Here is a 21,306-nt window from a genome sequence, read left to right on the forward strand (position 1 = left end):
TTACCCTCCTTAAAGTCCCTGTCAATTATCTCCAGTACCATTGAGACATCCTCCATCTTTCTGTCTGCAGGATTCAACCAGGCAATCATCCCATATGAAAATGAAGGCAAAGTTCCACACATCTGGAAGTCAGGAAGCTAGCCATCTATGTCAAAGAAGACAGGGGGATTAGATGCTCAGGATTTCCTCCCCTGCCTCTTTGTTTTTGCTCTTTTAAAAGTTGGAGACCTTGCTGTGGGATTTAGGAGAGTATAGAATTAGGAAGAAAATTGGGGGAAGAGATTGATATTTTCAAAAGCACTTTACCAGAACTGCCCTGGCATATATATATATTTTTGCATAGCCTCTATCTATACAAACAATTTGAGTCACCAAAATTCAGGTACCAGCACATCAGTTTTGCCCAGGTCCTCATATGTTCCCATTGAAATAAATACCAGCCAAGGAGCAGGAACTATCTACTCTCTAGGCTGCCCTCTAGAACTGGGTCCCTGGTTCTAGAGCAATATCACAGGCCTGAGTCACAGATCTGGGACATGTGATCAGCCCCACATAACTGGTAAAGGGTGGGAGAATGCTCTAAAGGGGACAAATGGCCAGCCACCAAGGCCCACATGAATCCTGGTACAGAGCCAATGAATCCCACTTGGATGACACTGCTACTCCTGTCTGTCTCCAGCATCAGCAGTAGAATGAGACAAGTTCAAGAAAGGCACTCCAAAGATCAGAATGCACTGAGGTACAGGGCTAAGCCAGTGGCCCAGGGTGGCCTAGGTCCTGAGGGACAGGACCACTTTTGAGTCAAAAGCCTCTGTGAAAGTTTCCCTCTCTGAGTCAGGCTCCAAAGGAACACTGCCTCTTTCCTCTAAGAATAGGTGGACATCCTGGGATTCTCCTAAATTCTAAACTTACTATTTGCCCTTTTAGTGACATAGCAGATAGAGGTTAAATCAACTGGGGCTGAATCTAGGGCAAAGGCAAACCAGCTCAATTCTAACAGGAATTATTTGCAAATTTGTTGTTTTTATTTGAAAAGTTATATCTGGACTCCTGCACAGGCCTACCTATAACATTTGCAGACCTAGGACAATACAAATGGAGGCAGGCCCCTAGTTGACAACCCACTCCTCTCTTTCCTCCCTTAGTTCTGCCCAGATCATAAAAGGCCTTTGCCATATGCATATAGGCATCCCAGCTCACCCAGCCATTCCTTGGCTACCCTTTGGGTACAAAGGTGGCACTATTAGCCCTCAAAAGGACATACCTAGGGAATAAATTCATGCAAGCATTGGGTTTTGGGCAGTGAAGTCCAGTGTTCCTCATACTTAGCAGATGGTCTAGACATAAGGGGCACTGGCTCCAGTGGAGACACATCCCTGGGCCTCCTGGACTTGCAATTCTGTGGCAAAGGCATAGCTGGAGGAGGGCTATAGCCAGGCCCTTGAAAGTGTAGGATCAAAGCAGAGGCCCATCTGCCTGGGTCTAAGGGTAAATCCACCCCACCATATTATTTCTAAATCCATACCCTGATTCCTATTTCACTTTTCAGTTTCTACTTCCTCATTTTCCTTCAGCTCAGTCACCAAATGTTCCTTTTATGTACAAGAATTCCTACTTCCTATTTTTGAGTCATCCTGAATCTGACCTTGCAGCTAGTGTTCTACCAAAAAAAAAAAAATACTGAATCCTTTTAAAAAGTCTACAGAACCTGAATATTTATGATATACCACATCAAGATGTCCTGGTAAAGAAATGCAATTCTTGTCAACTATGGCTACTGAAAAATGACTTTCTGAATACACTAGTGGCACTTTTTATCTTCCACAGGCTGATAGACAATGGGATTGCAAGTTTCAAGCAGTAATCTCCTCATTTTTATTGTGGTTTCTGGGCGGTGGGGGGATGGGCAGGGAAAGCAGCATAATTAAGCTCTATAGAGGACTAAACAGACAAAGTAACTCTCTACATATAGAGGGGATAAATGGTAATGGAATTAATACAATAACATAAAATATATATATATAACACTCTACAGCAAGAAGGCCCTGTCCTGTAAGAGATATGAGCTAATTTACACTCTTTGCAGGGGGATTGACATTGTCCCATTTTGTGATTGAGGATACCAATGAAGAGGCAGGGGAGTGACTATGTGAATTTTCCCCAGAAGTCAAATCCAGATTCTAGAATCCAAGTTCTTTTCACATTGCATGATATCATGATATCACAATATGAGGTCTGAAAAAAATATATCTGATCTTCCTGTTTTTGAAGTCGAGTGACACTTTGCTTGTAATCTCCTGATGGTGGTTATGATAAAATAAAAGTAAACATTTGGTCTTTGTCCCCAGTTCCTGCCACACTGCTCCTATAACCCTTGGAACCTGTGAAGTGAAGAGTGTCTTTTATATGGTAATGAGAGGACTGCTGGCTGAGTGCCCCTAAATAGCTTCAGGATGGGGGCTGGTCTCAAGAACACCAAATACCTTAATTAGAAGCTTGAAACTTTCAACCCCACCCTCCAATCTTCAGGGAGGGTAGAGGGGCCAGATACTTGAGTTTAATCACTAATTACCAGTGATGTAAACAATTGTGCATATGTAATGAAACTGTCATAAAAGCCTTGATACAATGGGGTTCAGAGAGCTTCTGGGTTGATTAACATACCCACATGCTGGAAGGGTGATACACCCTAACTGCACCGGATGGGAGACCCCTCCAGCCCTCATCCTATGTACTTCTTCAGCTATATCCTTTATAATAAAACAGTAAATGCAAGTGAAGTGTGTTCCTGAGTTCTGTGAATCATTCTAGAAAATCACAAACCTAAAACATTGGTCATGGGAGAGCCCCTACTTTAAAGCTGGTGGGTCAGAAGTATGGGGCTAGAAACTGAAGTGGGGGCAGTTTTATGGGACTGATGCCTGTGGGGTCTGCACTAACTCTGGATAGTGTTAGAACTGAATTGAATCATTGAACAGTGTCAGAACTTCAATTGAACCATTGAAGTTGGTGTCTGTAGGAACAGAGAATTGGTCATTCACATGTAAAACACCCCAGACTGTCTATCTAGCACTGCTCTATAATACAACCATTTGTTAAGGGGGGGGCTCCTCATTTTGGTTATATTTTTTTAGGGAAAAAACTGGATCATATTCATCTTTGCATTTCTTACAACACTTAGCACAGGCTTAGCCCATAAAAAGTTGAATAAATAATGTTAAATAGGCTCAAATTTGTTCTGTTGACTGCTCCTTGGGTCTTCTTTATGCTCCTGCATGTTTAGGAAGGCCAGCTGAACTAGGTTGGGCCATGGCTTGTAGTTACCAGCCATTTAAGAAGCACAGTATTCACCAAGGATATGTGTCCATAACATTCTTACACAGAACAATAAAGAATGGCAAGGGCTGCTATAAGAGGCAGAGGCTGGGCAATAAGCTAGGTCCACTCACTAGCTGACTGACTCTCAGCTACAACTCCCTTGCAATTTTGGTGATTCCAATTTATACTCCAGCAACATTTTGTACCTTATAGAATGGGTTTCCAGATCACACTCAAGTGGCTTAAACTGTTAAAGTTACAAATAACCATAAATGGCTAGATAGAATCTGCAATGTGAAAAATTGCTGCATATCCCAATTAACTGAGAAAGTGTCAAATGAATTGAACTAATGAGGGGAAACTCCACAAGAGCTGACTTATGACCTTCTCAGCCTCTTTTTTTTTTTTAACTGAGGTATAGGTCACATATATATTATATTATTTTACGGTGTACAACATAATGATTTAATATTTGTATATGTTGTGAAATGATCACCAAAATAAATCTAATTAATGACCATCATCATACACAGGTTACAATATTTTTTCTTGTGATGAAAAAATACATAATGAGATACTATTCAGCCATAAAAAAAAAGAAAAATTTATCCTTTGCAACAACATGTATTGGACCTGGAGAACATTATGCTAAGTGAAATAAGCCAGTCAGTGAGAGACAAATACCATATGACTTTACTCATATGTGGATCTAATGAGCAAACTGAACTATCAGGCAAAACAGAAACAGACTCATAGATGAGAGCAGGATGACAGCTAAGGGGGTAGGGGTAAAGGGTGGAGGGATTGAACAAAAAGGAAAAAGGGCTTACAGACATGGACAACATTGTGGTGATTGCAGGTGGGGCAATATAAGGGGACTAGAAGGTAATGGGAAAGAATATAATAAAAAAAAATTTTTAAGAAAAAATTTTAAGATCTGTTCTTTTAGCAACTTTCAGACATACAATACAGTATTATTAATGATAGCACCTATGCTTCACACTGCACCCAATGATGTATTTATTTTATTGCTAGAAGTTTGTACTTTTTATCCCCCTTCACCCATTTTGCCCACTCCCAGTCCACCCCACTCCTACCTCTGGCCACCATCAATCATTTCTCTGTATCCATAAGCTTGAATTTTTTGGTTGCTTGGTTGGTTGGTTAGTTTATTTTTGTTTGTTTTCTAGATCCCACAAATAAGTGAGATCATATGGTATTTGTCTTTCTATGTCTGACATATTTCACTTACCATAATGTCCTCAAGGTCCATCTATGTTGTCACAAATGGCAAGTTTTTATACATTCTTTTTTTTATGGCTGAATAATGTTCAGCCATATATATATATGGCTGAGCCATATATATATTTTCTTTATCCATTCACTGACTGATGGACACTTAGGTTGCTTCCATAGCTTAGCAGTACACATAGGACTGCATATTATATTTTCAAAATTAGCATTTTTATTTCCTTTGGCTAGATACAAAGAAGTGGAATTATTGGGTATTTCATGTGATAGTTCTACTTTTAATTTTTTTGAGGAATCTACATACTGTTTTTCAAAGTAGCTATATCAATTTATATTCTCACCAACAGTGTACAAGGGTTCTCTTCTCTCCACATCCTCACCAACATTGATTTCTTGTAATTTTTTATTATAGCCATTTGGATAGGTGTGATGTAATCTCTCATTGTGGTTTTGATTTGTATTTCCCTGATAATCAGTGATGTTGATCACTTTTTCATAAACCTGTGGGTCATCTACACGTCTTCTTTGGAAAAATGTCTACTCAGATCTCTTATGCATATTTTTAAGTCAGATTTTTTTTGTTGAGTATGAACTCTTTGTATGTTTTATATTTTAAATATTTTATTTGTTTATTTTTGGAGAAACAAGAAGGGAAGCAGAAGGAGAGGCAGAGAAACATTTATGTGTGAGAAATATATCTATTGGCTGCCTCTTAGATGCTCCCTATGGAGACCTGGCCCACAACCCAGGTATGTGCCCTGACTGGGAGTTGTACCAGCAACCTTTCAGTTAGCAGGTCAGCATTCAGTTTACTGAGCCACACCAGCCAGGGCTTTTTTTTTAAGATTTTATTTATTAGTTTTTAGAGTATATATTTTAGATAATAACCCTATATCGTATTTATAATTTTAAATACTTTTTCCATTCAGTAAGTTGTTTTTTCATTTTGTTGAATTCTTTTGCTGTGTAGAAGATTTTTATTTATTTTATTTTTTCAAATGTCTTTACTGTAATTTACCTTTTTCCTTTTTATTGAATTTTTTAGGGTGACACTGGTTAACAAAAATGACACTGGTTTCAGGTGCATAATTCTACAACCCATCACCTGTACACTGTATTGTATGTTCACCATCAGAAGTCAAATGTTCGTCCATCACCATTTATTCCCCTATAACCTACTACACTACCCCTCATCACCTCATTCTCCCTGTCCACAGCAATCACAACACTCTTTTCTGTGTCCATGAGTTTTCTCCTCTTTTTTCTTTTGCTCAGTCCCTCCACCACCGTTACCCAGCCCCACCCCTACAGCCATCAGCCTGTTCTCTACCTATGAGTCAGTTTCTACTTTGCTTGTTATTTTTGTTCACTAAATTCCATTTATGAGTGAAATCATATGGTAATTGTCATCCTTTGACTGGCTTATTTCATAATGCTCTCCATTTCCATTCATGCTCTTGCAAGGGGTAATATTTTCCTCTTCTTCATGTCTAAGTAGTATTCCATTGTATAAATGTACCACAGCTTTTTTATCCACACATCTACTGATGGACACTTGGGCTGCTTCCAGATATTGGCTATTGAAAATAATGCTGCTTTGTATTTAAGTCTTTTATCCACCTTGAATCTATTTTTGTATAAGGTGTAAGTTGGTGCTCGAGTTTCATTTTTTTGCACGTAGCTGTCCAGTTCTCCCAACACCATTTGTTAAAGAGGCTATTTTTATTCCATTTTATGTTGCTGCTTCCTTTGTCAAATATTAATTGACCATAGAGGCTTGGGTTTATTTCTGGGCTCTCTGTTCTGTTCCATTGGTCCATGTGCCTGTTTTTATGCCAGTACCAGGCAGTTTTGATTACAGTGGCCTTGTAGTATAGTTTAGTGTCAGGTATTGTGATCCCTCCTACTTTACTCTTCTTTCTCAAAATTGCAGCAGCTATTTGGGGTCGTTTATGGTTCCATATAAATTGTTGAAGTGTTTGTTCTATGTCTGTGAAATATGCCATTGGTACTTTAATAGATATTGCATTGAATGTGTAAATTGCTTTTGGTAGTATGGACACTGTTGGTGGGACTGCAGACTGGTACAACCACTATGGAAAGCAGTATGGAACTTCCTCAGAAAACTAAAAATGGATCTGCCTTTTGACCCGGCAATTCCACTGCTGGGACTCTATCCTAAGAATACTAAAACACCAATTCAAAAGAACCTATGCAACCCAATGTTCATAGCAGCACAATTTACAATAGCTAGGTGCTAGAAGCAACCTAGATGCCCATCAGTAAATGAATGGATCAAAAAACTATGGTACATTTACACAATGGAATTCTATGCAGCAGAAAGAAAGAAGGAGTTCCTACCCTTTGCAACAGCATGGATGGAGCTGGAAAGCATTATGCTAAGTGAAACAAGCCAGGCAGTGAAAGACAAATACCACATGATATCACCTTTAACAGGAATCTAAACAACAAAACAAAAAAAACTAGCAAAATATAACCAAAGACACTGAAATAGGGGATAGTCTGACAGTGACCAGAGGGGAGAGAAGAGGGAATTTCAGGGGGGAATGGGTAGGGTTTACAGGAACAAATTTGGAGGACACATGGACAAAATCTAGGGTTGGGGGGTAATGGGAGGGAAGCGGGGAGGGTTGGGTGGGAGGGCTGGAATGGGAGTAGGGGGGAGAAAACTGTACTTGAACAATGATTAAAATAAAAAAAATTTAAAAAGAAAAAAAAAAGAAAATAATGCTGCAATGAACATAGATGTGCATATATTCTTTAGAATTATTGTTTTGGGTTTCCTCAGATAAATTCCCAGAAGTCATAAGGCAGTTGCATTCTAATTTTTTGATATAACTTCATACTGTTTTCTATAGTGGCTGCATCAATCTGTATTCCCACCAACAGTTCACAAGGGTTTCCTTTCCTCCACATCCTCACCAACACTTGTTCTTGTTGATTTATTGATAACATCATTCTGATAGATGTGAAATGACATCTCATTATGGTTTTAATTTGTATCTCTATGATGGTTAGTAGCATTGAACATCTTTAAACATATCTGTTGGCCATATGTATGTCCCCTTTGGAGAGGTGTCTATCTTTCGTCCTTTGCTCATTTTTTAATTATTGGATTGCTTGTTTGTTTGTTTTTAGTGTTGGGTTTTATGAGTTCTTTACAAATTTTGGATACTAACTCCTTATCCAATGTATTGGTGAATATGTTCTCCCATTCACTGAGATGCCTTTTCTCTTTGTGGCCGATTTCCTTTGCTGTGCAAAAACTTTTTAGTTTAATGTAGTCCCATTTGTTTGTTTTTTCTTTTGTTTCCCTTGCCAGAGGCAATATATCAGAAAAAAAAATATTGCTATGAGAAATGTCCAAGGTTTTAGTGCCTACACCTTCTTCTGGGATTGTTGGGAACTGCCCTGCCTGGTATCAGAAGTTGTAACCCCCACCTAGACTAAGGCTAAGGGAATGCCGTTGGAACCATAAGCCAGCAAGGAGACAAACTTATCTCCCTGACAGGAGCGCCACTTCTGCTCCTTCATACCTCACCCTGCCTGGACCCCAGTGCTTGGTCGGTTAGCCAATGATGGGTAAGATTCCCCAAGGGGGAAATGATCTAAGACAGGCACGATCACGTGGGAGGCCCCCAAAAGAAGGACTTTGGGGGCTACAGCAAAAGTGGGTGATGGACTCTCGTCCTTTGGCTTTGAGAAAGCCTGAGTCCTCCTTCTCTGCAAGAAAATCTCTTAATCTCTTGGCTTCCTTACTTCCCTTACTCCACCTAAGCCTGAAACAATGATAGGGTGGTGCCGCCCTGTGCTGGAAAGGGCGGATTCCCCGGGTGATCAGGCCTAAGAAAGAACATGTAAATTCCTGTGAAACCTTCTTTGTTTAGAATGCTCTCAGTTGAATGAGAAGGATCCACGGAGGAAGTTAGCTTGTTCCTTAAAGTCTTACAGCTCTTTGACCCTTACTCAAAATAGACCCTCAGAGTTCCTTGTTACCTATCGTTTGATCCTTACTTCCTCGCAATGAGTAATGTGCTTTACCTGAATTCTTATGCAAAACGAACCCAATAAGAGCCGGTTTGGACAGTAAATCGGCGCATTCCCCACTAGAGGGGGTGGCCGTTCCACCCCTACTTCTCCACAGAAACTGGTCTGTCTCTGTGCATGTTTTTTCTCGCATTTTGACGAGCCATCCGCAGCGTTCCGTGATCACTGCTGGCCGGTGACCCACGCATCATCGGATTCTTATAATTTTGAGTCTAAAATTTAAGCCTGTAATCCACTTTGAGTTTACTCTTGTGTGTGGTGTAACAAGGTGAACTACTTTAATTTTTTTGCACCTCTCTGTCCAAAATTCACAACACTATTTACTGAGTGGACTATCTTTACCCCAGTGTATGTTTTTACCTCCTTTGTGAAATATTAATGGACAATGAAGGCATGGGTTTATTTCTGGGCTCTCTATTCCATTCCATTGATCTATATGTCTGTTTTTATGCAAGAATCATGCTGTTTTAATTACTATGACTTTGTAGTATGGTTTGATATCAGGTAGCATGATTCCTCCAACTTTATTCTTTATTTTCAAGATTGCTGTTGCTATTTGAGGCCTTTTCTGGTTCCATATACATTTTTGGAATGTTTATTCTACTTCTGTGAAATATACCATTGGAATCTTGATAGGAATTGCATTGAATCTATAGATTTCTTGGGTAGTATGGACATTTTAATAATGATAGTTCTTCCTATCTATGAACACAGTATATGCTTCCACTTATCCATCTTCTTCAATTTCTTTCTTCAGTGTCTATAATTTTCTGACTATCAGTCTTTTACATCCTTGGTCAAATTTGGTCCTAGGTATTTTATTCTTTTTGTAGCAATTGTGAATGGAATTGTTTTTCTTAGCTTCCATTTCTGATCATTCATTTTTGGTGTTTAAAACTGCAACTGATTTCTGGATATTTATTTTATGTCCTGCCACTTTACTGAATTCATTTGTCAGTTCTAGTCTTTTTTTTTTTATTTTCAGTGGAATCTTTAGGGTTTTCTATGTACAGTATCATGTCATCTGCAAATAATGACTGTTTTACTTCTTCCTATCCAATTTAATGACTTTTTTTCTTGTCTTATTGCTGTGGCTAGGATTTTCAATACTGTATACAATAAGGGTGGTAAAAGAGGACATCCCTGTCTTGTTCCCAATCATAAGGAAAACACTTATAATTTTTGTGCATTGAGAACGATGTTGGCTGGATTTGTCATATGGCCTTTATTGTCTTGAGGCATATTCCCTCTATTTCCTCTTTGCTGAAAGTTTTTATCATAAATTTATGCTGGATTTTATCAAATGCTTTTTTTTGCATCAATTTATATGGTCATGTGGTTTTTATACATCATTGTATCAATACCTTCTGGCTTGTAATGTTTCTGTTGATGAATCAGCTGACAGTCTTATGAGAGCTTTTTTGTAGGTAAGTAAATTTCTTTTGCTTCTTTTAATAGTCTCTCTTTGTCTTTAATCTTTGTCATTTTAATTGTGATGTGTCTTGGTGTAGGCCTGTTTGGGTCCATCTTGTTTGGGACTCTCTGCACTTCTGGATTTATGTGTGTTTTTCCTTCAGCAGGTTAGGCAATTTATTGATCATTATTTCTTCATACAGACTTTTGATCCCTTTTCTCTCTCTTCTCTTTCTGGTACTCCTATATGTGGATGTTGTTACAATTTATGTTGTCTTAAACATTTTTAAAACTATCTTCATGCTCTTTAGTATTTTTTCTTTTTAATGTTCTAATTGGGTGTTTTTTTTCTACCTTGTCTTCAAAATCACTGATTCAATCCTCTGCTTCATTCCACCTATTCTTTATATATTTTCACCATGTTCTTCATTTCAGATATTGTATTCTTCATATATGAGTGGTCTTTTTTATAGTTTCTATGCCATTTTTCATGCTGCTGAGAAACCTTGTAACCATTACTTTGAACTCTACATCCAATATATTGCTCACCTCCATTTCATTTAGTTCTTTTTCTGAAGATTTCTCCTGTCCTTTCATTTGGGGCTCATTTCTTTGTCTTCCCATTTTGGCTGCCTCTTTGTATTTGTTTCTGTGTATTAGATTTACTATGACTCCAAGTTTTTTTGTTGTGGCTTGGTGGTCTTCTGTAGTAGGTATCCTGTGGGATCCAATGGAACAATCTCCTTGATCATCTAAGATAGGTTCTGCAGGAACACCTCTTTTGTGGGTTATATGAGCCCTCTTGTAATTGAGTCTCAATTGCTTTTGACCCATTCATGTACGCAATTGACCCTTTAGCTGGCTGACTGTGAGGCTCAACTCCAATCACAGCATATGAGCTGCTGTGAAAGTGCTGACCACATGAAGCAGAATTCCCCTCAGAAGGGTGTGGTGCCTACCAAGATCTCCATTTGAATATGGTGCTTGTGAAGTTTATTGTATCCTGCTCTGATGTTTTCTGAAGTTAGCCACTGAGTGTGTTAGTCCTAGTCCTCTTGAGAGGCACTCTGGTGCAAGCCAATATAAGAGGCAGCCTGTGACTGGCCCTTGGCAACCTGTTTGGAGTTAAGCGTAATCCACAGTTTGTGGCTGCCTCTGCTTGGCCTGGGTATGCACAGGAAAAACCAAGCTGCACACCAAAGCCAAGTTTTACCAATACCAGGCCCAGGGGCGGGTCCAAAAAAGTCCAAAGGCACCTGGAGACCCACCCCTTCCAGTCTTTGTCTATCAGCTGCCTGACAGGCTTTGTTTCTCAAAGAGCCTCTGGCTATGCTTTTCAGCAGTGCATAAGCTCCACAGGGTAGGATGAGAGAGTCCAAAGGATGAGACTATAGCTTTCCCCCAGGCTGATGTTTCCCAAGAGGGGAATGTTTCAACCAGGAAATATGGCATCTGCAGCACTGGGAAGTGACTCAGCACAGGGATTTTGGCAGTTGTTCCTTCATGTCCCTTGCCAGAGCCACAACTCCAGACTTTTCTCATGCTACTCTAGTTTGCTCTGCTCCTCCTCCCCCAGAGCCCAGGGTGAGTGGCATGGATGAAATATTGTGTGTGAGCCCTGTAAGAGACCACCTGTGTTCCTAGAAGACTATGATGTCTTCCTGGTGGACAGAAAAAAACACTGCTTTTTACAACCAGATGTTATGTGGGCACCTACTACTGACTCTGGTGGTCTGGGTGAGGGAGCCCGGTTTGGGGTTTAGACCCAAGTCTTCTTTGGAGGAACCACCTCCCCAACTGAGATATCCCTCTGGAAACTCAGCCACCACTTGTGGTAGCAGGGCCAGCCCTTTCGCCTTTCCACCCTTTCTACCAGTCTTGATATAGCTTATTCTGTAAATCCTTGGTTATAAGACTCCTTTTCAGCTAGTCTTCAGTTGGTTATTCAGGATGCTTATTCTATAATTTAGTTGTAATTCCAGTTAAGTCCTTGGAGAAAGTGAGTGTAGCTTCTACCCACTTCATTGCCATCTTGGGTCTTGCAGAAACTTTTTAGTTTGATTTTTGCTTTGGTACTCTTTGTTTTTGCTATCAAATCCAAAAAATCATTATCAAGACCAACATCAAGGGGCTTAATCCCCATGGTTTCTTCTAGAAGTTTCATTGTTTTAATTATACATTCAAGTGTTTGATCCATTTTGAGTTGATTTTTTGCATGGTGTAAGATAGTGGTTCAATTCTGTTTTTTAGCATGTGTATTTCCCAATGTCATTTATTGAAGAGACTGCCTTTTTCTCACTGTGTATTCTAGGCTGCCTTGCAATAAATTAATTAACTATATATGTGTGGATTTATTTGGACTCTCTATTCTGTTTCATTGATCTTTGTGTTTATTTTTATGACAATAACATACTATTTGGATGACTACAGCTTTGTAATATAGTTTGAAATTAGGGCACACAGTGCCTCTAGTTTTACTCTTCTCTCTCAAGATTCCTTTGACTGCCTTGATCAGCATGTCTCAGCTGGCTGAGCATCATCCCAGAAAGCAAAAGGTTGCTGTTTAATTCCTGGTCAGGGCACATAATTGGTTTGCAGGCTTAGTCCCTGGTTGGGGTGTGTGCAAGAAGCAACCAATCAGAGTTTCACTTACATATTGATATTTCTCTCCTTCTTTTTCTCCCTCCCTTCCCCTCTCTCTAAGACTAAATAAGTGAAATCTTTTTTTAAAAAGATTGTTTTGACTATTTGAGATCTTTTATGGTTTCATTGAAATTTTAGGGTTATTTGTACTCTTTCTAAAAAAAATGCCTTCTCAGGCAAAAAAAAAAAAAAATGCCTTCTCAGCAACCACAGGGTCCAGGCATATCAAAAAATGCCTCAGATCCAGTTTTACAGCCAGGTCAGCAATTTGTCCCAGCTCCAGCTTCAGAGACATTCCCCAAATATATATTAGATCAATTACAATTCATTTGAAAAAGAAAGAAGAATGAGCAGCTTTCCTTCAACATTTTCAACCTGGAGTCTCTTAGAGCTGAAACTGCTGAAAGGTTAGGTCTGTCCTTAGGAAATCAAACCTTTCTCCACCTCCTACCTCTTCCCCAACCCTACTTCCACATCAAATCATTAGCAATAGCTGAAAAACAGATAGGCCTTCTAACTCCCCTCATATCTCTGAGGCAGGAGTAGAGAGGAGATTTAAATGGCAATTCTACAGATTCTGCAGAGTTTATGCATTGTGAAATGGCCAGGAGACCTCATTAATTTCTATAGCTCACATTGACTTGGGTAGGCTTAAACCCATATTCTCCTCCAAACCCCAAACCACAGTGCAGGTAGCAGCAGAGAGCAGACATTCTACAGAAACACCATGATCACTCATTCTCAGAGGAATGTTTTCCAAGGCTTTGCCACCCCCTGTCTTGTTCCTTTATTTAGAAGAGAGTAAGGCAGGGGCAGGGAGGAGAGATGAGGAAGGGATAGTAGGAAAAAGGAAATGAGGTGAGAGAAAAAGGGGGAGGATAGAAGACAAGAGAAAAGAGAAAAAGAAAGGAGAGGGGAAGTGTGGGAAGGGGCGAGAAGGAGATTGCACCATCAACCAGTGCAATGGGCAAGGTAGATGCCATACCAAATAGCCTTTTAACTAGCCAGGACATGGGTGTGCAGTCCCACCAAGGCTCAAATTCTGAAGTGTTGTTCTTCCGTTCAGACTGGAGAAACTCCTGTTGGTTATAGCAAAGGACAAAATAAAGCAAGAGATAACTGGACACTTAGAATCACAACCACAAAAGACCGTTTTGTGGGTGTTTTAGTTCACTTTCTGGACCAGACTACATTTGACTCCCTGCAGGATAATCTTTAGTATATCATCCAATTTTTTCTCAGATGCCTTAAGCAGTGGGATTTTCACAGCTTCCCTTGGGAAGTTATTCTTAAAGTAGAATGGCAGAGGTATTTTTTTCTGATATTAAATATCCATCTTTCCTTTTCTTAACTTCATCCCTGTTATTCTGTGGAATAAGCTTGTGCCCTCAGCATTGTCTTTTTCTGTTAGTGTTTACTGATGCATTTCCCAGACATACTTACTGTACTACTTCAGTTTTTATGCACTTGAGCCTCAGAGATCAAGAAATGGATGGCTAAGAAATGCAATGACAAATAAAGGCTTTTCCATTTGCCAGGCATGAACATAAATGAGATGTGAGAATAAAATCTCAGTAAAGAAGGGATCATCACCAATCCACCTTCCACACAGAGGCCCATGACAACAGCAGAATTACTCTGTAGTGACTGATGCTCTGCCAGTGGAACTCTTGTCATCACTGTGATTCATTTTTACAAACTAAAGAATTTTTCCTTCCCCCAAAATGATTTTATGAACACCAAATTTATCTTATCACATGTATCTTTCATTTCATTTACCCAGCTTGTTATACTTTTATCTTCATTGTTCTATGATGTGAAAGTGGGTGTCTGTTTTATATGTTCTCACTGTACAAACTCTTGAGAGTTAAGAGCTTACTAGCTCTTTGCTTTAGGTATAGGAATGAAAGTGGGCTCTGAAAGTGGGCTACCCAAGTGAACATTAGCCTTGTTTTTACCTGAAGAATGTGAAGGTATTTAGCTGTTTTCTCCCTAACATTTAGGACCTTATTTTACAATCCAGAAAAACTCTAGATTGAAAAATGGCTACATCACTTCCAGTAAAGATGTTGGAGCACATACCTGCTATGCTCACCTCATTTCACGACATCAATATTACAACTAAACTATAGAACAATCATATTGAAAAACACCTGAAGACTAACTAAATAGAATTCCTGTAACTAAGGACATGCAGAAGAAGCCACACTGAGGCTGGTAGGAGGGACAGAGATGAGGAATAGGCAGGTCCCATGCCTATCTGTGGAAGTTAAAAATCTTGAGGGATATCTCAGTTGTGGAGGTCCCCCTGAGAAGTGAGGAGCCCCAGTCCCACACTAGGCTTCCCAGAGGAAGGTACCAATGCCTGGAATAGCAGTCCTTATAACATCTGACTGTAAAAACCTATGGAGATTTTGGCTGAGTGAAATAGAGGGTTTCAGGAAACCAAGGCATCATCCTATAGAGCCCTCACATGAACATGCTCACAAATTCATTCACTCTGAGCTCCAGCACTGGGGAAGCAACCTTGAAAAGCACCAGAGAGATACATAAAGCAGTGGAATTGACTAGCTGCAGAATGACAGTTGAAGGTGTATGGGTCAGGACAACTCTCTCTGGAAACAGAAGTACTGGCAGGCACCATTGTTCCTTTGTTGAACACCACTCTGACCTAGCCTGCCAGGCACAGGTTGATGTCAAATTTGTGCTTGATATTAAAGATCCAGAAACAACAAACAGTAGCAGCTGTCTTCACTGTGCCTTGTAGCACTTGCTAAGGGGCCCCACACCCAGTACAAGTGATGACTAATCTCAAGTTGCATTTTAACTCCCATCAGATGGCCTCAAGCCTAACAGAAGCTGCAGTTATTCTGGTCCTTGAAAGGTAGCTTCAACTAAGTGGCCACAAGTCTGGAATAAGTGGTGACTGGTGACTTCAGTGCACATCAGGGTATCCACCAAAGGGTCCCAAACCTGGTACAAGTGGCAGCTGGCCTTGATTCACAGCACAGCCTCCTCCAGACACCTTCAAGCACAGCACAAGCAGCAACCAACCACAGATCACTTTGTAGCTCCTACCAATAGGCCCTTAAGCCCTGCAAAAGTGTGGCTGATGTTGGCCTCACTGAAGCACCTAGTAAGAGACTCTATAACCAGCATACCTGGTGGCTGGCTTCAGACCACACCGGAGCACCAGCCAACCAGCTTCACAAATGATATACCTAAAGGAAGACTTGGCTGACACCAAGAATGTTGCTGAAGCAACTCTTACTCGGTGTTGTCAGTCCCCATACAAGAGTTCATCCGATGTACTCACAGCCACTCACTCTGATGGTAAAGTGAACCCACTGACATACAACAAAAATTAAGGCTCAACCAGAAAAGGAGGACATACAGAACCCACACAGAGGACACCCCTAAAGCACCCATCTGAGGTGAATAAGGAGACTGTACCACTGATCCCCAAGGACACCTTCCATATAAGTCCACTCTGTCAAAACTGGGAGACATAGCAGTTCTATCTAATAAATAGAAACAAACACAAAATGATAGCCAAAATGAGGAGACAAAGAAATTTGTCCCAGAGGAAGCAACAGGATAAAACTCCAAAAAAAAATAACTAAACAAAATGAAGACAAACAATCTACCAGATACTGAGTTAAAAACACTGGTTATAAGGATGCTCGATGAACTTAGGGGGAAAATAAATGACAGTAAGAACTTCAACAATGAAATAGAAAACATAAAAAATGAAGATAGAAAACATAAAAAGAACAGTAAGAAAAGAAGAATGCAATAACTGAAATTAAGAACACATTACAAGGAATCAATAGCATATTAAATAAAACAAACAACTGAATTAGCAACTTGGAAATCATGGTAGCAGAAAACACCCATTTAAAAAGCAAAAAGGAAAAAGAATTATAAAAATAAGAATTGTAGCCCTGGCTGGCGTAGCTCAGTGGATTGAGTGTGGGCTGCGAACCAAAGTGTTACAGATTCGATTCCCAGTCAGGGCACATGCCTGGGTTGCAGGCCCCAGCCCCCAGCAACCGCACATTGATGTTTCTCTCCCTCTCTCTCTCTCTCTCCCTCTCTCTCTCTCTCTCTCTCTCTCCCTCCCTTCCCCCTCTAAAAATAAATAAATAAAATCTTTTCTTAAAAAATAAGAATTGTTTACTTACTTATTTATTTTTTTAAATGAGGATAGTTTAAAGGACATCTAGAACAATATCAAGTGTACCAAAAATTGCATCATAGGGATACAAGAAGAAGAGGGAAAAAGGGATTGAAAATCTATTTTTAAAATATTGAACAAAAAGTTCCCTACTTGGTGAAGAAAACATGCGTACAAGTCCAAGAAGTTCAAGGAGTCCCGAATCAGATAAACTCAAAGAAGCCCACATGAAGATACATCATATTAAAATACAAAGTTTAAAGGCAAATGAACAATCTTAAAAGCATCAAGAGAAAGCCAGTGAGTGACCTACAAGAAAGCTCCAATAAGACTGTCAGCTGATTTTCCAAAAGAAAATTGGCAGTCAAAAAATAGCTACTTCCGGCCACAATGGAGGTGTAGATAGACACATTGTGCCTCCTTGCTCAATCAAAAAAGGGACAAGAACAAATTTAAAGATAAGAAACTACTGGAAATGACAGAAATTGAACTGTATGGAAGTCCAACAAATAAAGTGTTAAAGAAGAAGTGTTTATACAGACTGGCAGGAGGGGCAAAGATGGGCAGCCAGGAGGACAGAACACATGGAAAGGCATTGGCTGGAGGGCCCAAGTGAGTGAGGCAGCAGCTGACAGATTAGGCAAGGTGGAAGCTGGCAGACTGGGGCAAGCAAGGAGGCAGCTGTCAGACTGGATGGTCCCATATTCACATGAGGATAAAGTAGGAAGAATAACTAGTGAGGGAGACAGACCATGGCAACCCAGTGTTCCAGTGTGGGGAAATAAAGCCCCAAAACCTTTGGCTATAAAAATCTGTGGGTTGTGTCAGTGGGAGAAACTCTCAGCCTCACAGGAGACTTTGCTGGAGAGACCCACAGGGTCCTAGAATATACTCAACCCACCCACCCAGGAAGCACCACCAGGAGGGTCCAATTTGCTTTTGGGTAGTGGGAGGAAGTGACTGAAAGCTGGTAAAGAGCTCAGGAAGCAGCACTGTTCCCTCTCAGACCCTTACACCACTGCCAGCATCACAACACAGTGACTTTGGTTGCCCCACACTAGCAAATACCTAAGGCTCTGCCCCTTACTGTGTAACAGGTGCACTGAGACAAAAAAAAATGGCCCAAATGAAAGAACATATCAAAGCTCCAGAAAAATGCAACTAAGCAACAAAGACATAGCCAACCTATTAGATGCAAAATTCAAAACACTGGTAATCAAGGTGATCACAGAAATCATTGAGTATAGTTGCAAAATAAAGGAAGAGGTAAAGGCTATACAAAGTGAAATAAATAAAGATATACAGGAAACCAACAGTGAAGGGAAGGAAACTGGGACTCAAATCAATGATTTGGACAGAAGTAAGAAATAAACATTCAACCAGAACTGAATGAAGAAATAAGACTTCAAAAAAATTAGGAGAGTCTCAGAAACCTCTAGGACAACTTTAAATGTTCCAAAATCCAAATCACAGGGGTGCCAGAAGGAGAAGAGGAAGAGCAAGAAACTGAAAACTTATTTGAAAACATAATGAAAGAGAACTTCCCTGATCTGGTAAAGCACATAGACTTCCAGGGAGTGCAGGAAGCTCAGAGAGTCCCAGAGAAGTTGGACCCAAGGAGAAACACACCAAGACACATCATCATTTCATTACCCAAGATTAAAGATAAGGAGAGAATCTTAAAAGCAGCAAGAGAAAAGGAGACAATTACCTACAAAGGAGTTCTCATAAGACTATCAGCTGATTTCTCAAAAGAAATTTTGTAGGCAAAAAGGGGCTGGAAAGAAGTATTCAAAGCCATGAAAGACAAGGATCTACATCCACAATTATTCTATCCAGCAAGCTATCATTTAGAATGGAAGGGCAGATAAAGTGCATTCCAGATAAGGTCAAGTTAAAGGAATTCATCATCACCATGCCCTTATTATATAAAATGTTAAAAGGGACTTTTAAAGAAAAAGTATGATCAATAATATTAATGGTAAAATGACAACAAACTCACAATTATTAAAAACTGAACCTAAAAATAAACAAAAAAACAAAAACAAACTAAGCAAACAACTAGAACAGGAACAGAATCACAGAAATGGAAATCATATGAATGGTTATCAGTAGGGAGGGTGGGAGAATGGGTGAAAAGGTATAGGGAACAAGTAGCATAAATGGTAGGTACAAAATAGACAGGGGGAGGTTAAGAATTGTATTTAAAATGTAGAAGCCAAAGAACTTATATGTATGACCCATAGACATGAACTAAGGGGTGGGGTATGAGGGTGGGATGGGGTATGCAGGGAAGAGGGGAATAAAGAGGGTAAAATAAGACAGCTATAATAGCATAATCAATAAAATATACTTAAAAAAGAAAACTGGCAGACAAGAAGGTATTGACATAAAATATTTAAAGTGATAAAAAGCAAATACATACAACCAAGGCTGCTTTCCCCAGCAAAACTATCATTTAGAATTGCATAATAAACAGTTTCCCAGTCAATACACAGCTGAAGAAGTTTATTACCATTAAATCAGTATTAGAAGAAAGGTTAGAGTGACTTCTATGAAAAGTAAAGATAAAAATATAAGTAAGAATACATAAGAAAGAAACAAATTCTCACTGACAAAGGCAGTAAAAAGCAGTGAGTCAATCAACTATAAAGCTAGTAGAAAGGTTAACAAACCAGAAATAGAAGCATTATGTGTTATAACAACAATAAATTAAGTGATACGCACAAACACACAAAAGAAGTGTTCAAAGAATGACAAAAATATAAACATAGAGAGGATAAATAGAAACTGTAATGACTTTAGAGAATGTTCAAACTTAAGGAACCATCACCTTAAAATACACTGCTATAAATATATTTTGGTATATATGAAGAACATGATAACCATAAACCAAAAATTTAGAAGTGATATACAAGAAATGAAGAGGAAAGAATCCAAACAAGACTATAAAAAGTCATCAACATACAAGATAGCAATAGAATAAGACATTAACAGTGAAGAAGAAAAAACAATCAGAAAACAATAAAATGGCAAAAACTACATACCTACCAATTATTGCGTATAAATAGACTAAATGCTCCAATGAAAAGATGTAGAGTGGTTGAATAACAAAATAAGACTTGTATATATGCTGCCTACAAGGGACCCACTTCAGATCAAAAGCTACACACACACTGAAAGTAAAGGTATGGAAAAAATATTTCATGCAAATGGAAACCAAAAAAAGGCTGAAGCAGTACTACTTAGACAATAGAAACTTTTAAACAATGACTGTAAAAAGAGACATAGAAGGACATTTCATAATGGTGAAGGAAGCAAGCCAGCAAAAGGAGAGAACTCTCATAAACATCTACACAACCCACATAGGAGCATCTAAATATATAAAACAAATATTGATGGACATAAAGGGTGAGATAAACAGTAAGACAATAAGAGTGGGGAACTTCAACACTCTGTTGACATCAATGGTTAGAAAATCAACAAGGAAAGTGTGGCCTTAAATGACACATTAGACCAAAGTAATATAATTGATATTTTTGAGCATTTCACTCAAATGCAGAACACCCTTTTCAAGTGTACATGGGACATTTTACAGAGTACAATGCATTCATAATATATTTAAAGAGACTGAAATCATATTAAGGAACATTCTGATCTCAATGGTATGAAACTAGAAATCAATTACTAGAAGAAAATTCAGACACACAAACACATTAAGGCTAAAACATGCAACTAAAAAATGAATGGGTTAACAGTGAGATCAAGAAAGAGATTAAAAGATACCTGGCACAAAAGAAAATGAACACACAATCCAAAATATAGGGGACACAGTCAAAACAGTTGGCAGAGGGAAATTCATAGCAATATATGTACCACCATCACCCCATGTTCATTGCAGCATTATTTACAATAGCCAAGATTTGAAAGCAGCCCAAGTGTTCATCAGCAGAAGAGTAGATAAAACAACTATGGTACATTTACACAGTGGAATACTACTTGGCCGTAAAAAATGAAGAAAATTTTACCCTTTGTGACAGCATGGATAGACCTGGAGAACATTATGCTAAGTGAAATAAGCCGGTGAGAGAAAAAAAGTACCATATTATTTCATTCATATGTGGAATCTAATGAACAAACTGAGCTAACATGCAAAATAGAGAGCAGGCTGACAGCTCTGGGGGTAAGGTGGAGGGATCAAGAAAAAAACATAAAAGAACTCATGGGCATGGACAAGAATGTGGTGATTGAGGGTGAGGAGGGTGGGCGGAGGTGAAAGATGCTGTAGGAGGGTAAATGGTAATAGAAACACTACAATAGAATAAAAAATAAAAAGAACGAAAGTGTCAGGGACTTCCTATCTATTCAAATGAAATCAAACTTCCTATTGGACATACACAGTTATGCAAGATCTGGCTTTCTCTACCTCTGTAACT

The sequence above is a fragment of the Phyllostomus discolor genome, chromosome 10 (genome assembly GCF_004126475.2).
Source record: "Phyllostomus discolor isolate MPI-MPIP mPhyDis1 chromosome 10, mPhyDis1.pri.v3, whole genome shotgun sequence".
NCBI classification, from domain to species: domain Eukaryota; kingdom Metazoa; phylum Chordata; class Mammalia; order Chiroptera; family Phyllostomidae; genus Phyllostomus; species Phyllostomus discolor.